Source organism: Palaemon carinicauda, chromosome 17 (assembly GCF_036898095.1).
Source record: "Palaemon carinicauda isolate YSFRI2023 chromosome 17, ASM3689809v2, whole genome shotgun sequence".
Lineage (NCBI taxonomy): Eukaryota > Metazoa > Arthropoda > Malacostraca > Decapoda > Palaemonidae > Palaemon > Palaemon carinicauda.
In genome coordinates this window covers 83,259,831-83,262,489 of record NC_090741.1, presented here as the reverse complement: position 1 = coordinate 83,262,489, position 2,659 = coordinate 83,259,831, and positions in this window count along the sequence as shown.

Below are 2,659 nucleotides of genomic sequence, written 5' to 3'. Positions count from 1 at the left end.
TTTTGGAGTGTCCTTCTCTTAGAAGAGCTGCTTAGCACAACTCAAGAGTCTCTTCTACCTTTACCAAGAGGAAAGTAGCCAGTCTTGCGTTGGGGACATTATCATCTTTGGACGTCCTCCTGTTTCAGCTGGAATCGAGAGAGGATTCGTTCCCCGTTAGACGTAGTCTCTTGTAATTCTGTTATTTTTTCAACAAACGACAGATCACTGCAAACCACTCAAGGCACTTCTCCTCATATTCAATATGGGACTGTCAGTGGTATTTGGACTTTGTTTTCCCTCTGTTATCAAAGATAGAAACTTGCTTCCTGATTAAGTGTCCTTAACCTTTTAGTGGGGGTTTATGGAAATGACTGTATATATATATATATATATATATATATATATATATATATATATATATATATATATATATATATATATATATATATATATATATATATATATATATATATATATATATACATACATAAATATAAGTAATAAATAAATGTTTTTATATATATATATATATATATATATATATATATATATATATATATATATATATATATATATATATATATATATATATAGATATGTACACACATACACACACACACACACACACATATATATATATATATATATATATATATATATATATATATATATATATATATATATATATATTATTAATTCCTAAGCTACAACCCTAGCTGGAAAGCTGATTGCTATAAGCCCAGGGGCTCGAACAGGGAAAACAGCTCAGTGAGGAAGGGACGCGAGGAAAAATCAAATATTTTAAGAACAGTTATATGTGAATAAACTTTAATAAAACAAGAAAAAAAAGATACAGTAGTGTGCCCGAGTGTGTGTGTGTGTGTGTGCGTATATGTGTGCGTTGCCCTTATAGTCAACTAACTATGATATTTACCTCATATGCCATACGAATTGAGCCTCTATTCAATTGCCACATGAAACCCACTGCCCTTCTCTCTCTCTCTCTCTCTCTCTCTCTCTCTCTCTCTCTCTCTCTCTCTCTCTCTCTCTCGCTCTCTCTCTCTCTAAGTAACTAAGTAATCTAACGACCCGATCAATCGTCTTGCGTGTTGACTGGTAGTCAAGCTAAGTAATTTTGGTCTGATATACGACAATGTCAGTGGGAAGGTAGAACTTTAATAATAATAATAATAATGATAATAATAATAATAATAATAATAATAATAATAATAATAATCGGTGTCTTTATAAGTGGTACAAATCTTTTCATTTGTATTGTGGGAGTATTCTGGCTATTAATCTCTCTTATATTTAGATTTTGTTATTTTAAAGGTTGAGAAATGTAAGATTATATATATATATATATATATATATATATATATATATATATATATATATATATATATATATATATATATATGTATATATATATATATATATATATATATATATATATATATATATATGTATATATACATTTATATATATATTTATTTATATAATTATAATATATATGAATACTTATATATAAATATATATATTTATTTATATATATATATATATATATATATATATATATATATATATATATATATATATATATACATATATTTATAATATATATATAATATTTATATATATATATATATATATATATATATATATATACATATATATATATATATATATATATATATATATATATATATATATATATATATATATATATATATATCTCATCATCATCTCCTCCTACGCCTATTGACGCAAAGGGCCTGGGTTAGATTTCGCCAGTCGTCTCTTGTCTTGAGCTTTTAATTCAACACTTCTCCATTCAACATCTCCAACATCAAGCTTCATAGCTCTCAGCCATGTAGTCCTGAATCTTCAAACTCTTCTAGTGGCTTGTGGAGCCCAGTTGAACGTTTGATGAACTAATATCTCTTGGGGAATGCGAAGAGCATGCCCAAACCATCTACATCTACCCCTCATCATGATATCATCCACATATGGTACTCGAGTAATCTCCCTTATAGTTTCATTTCTAATCGTGTCTTGCCATTCAACTCCCAATATCCTTCTGAGTACTTTGTTCTCAAATCTACTAAATCTATTGGAGATAAGTTCCATTGTCATACCATGACTCATGTCCATAGAATAAGACCGAACTCACTAAACTGATTTTCATATGTAATTTCAGGCGATTTGATTTCTAAATTTGACTTAACCTAGCCATTGTCTGATTTGCTTTTTTCAATCATTCACTAAACTCTAATTCTAAAGACCCTGTATTGGAGATCATGGTTCCTAGATAATTAAATGATTTTACCTCATTAATCCTTTCTCCTTCCAATGATATTTCATCTTCCATCGCATAATTCGTTCTCATCATCTCTGTCTTTCTTCTATTTATCTTCAGCCAAACCTAGGTGTGATATTTCATGCATTCTGGCAAGCAAGCATTGCAATGATATATGTATGTATATATATATATATATATATATATATATATATATATATATATATATATATATATATATATATATATATATATATATATATATACACACACACGCACATATCTACTAACCCCCTTCATCGTACTTTCCTCATATATTTCTATAATTATTATTATTATCATTATTATTATTAATATTATTATTATTATTATTATTAT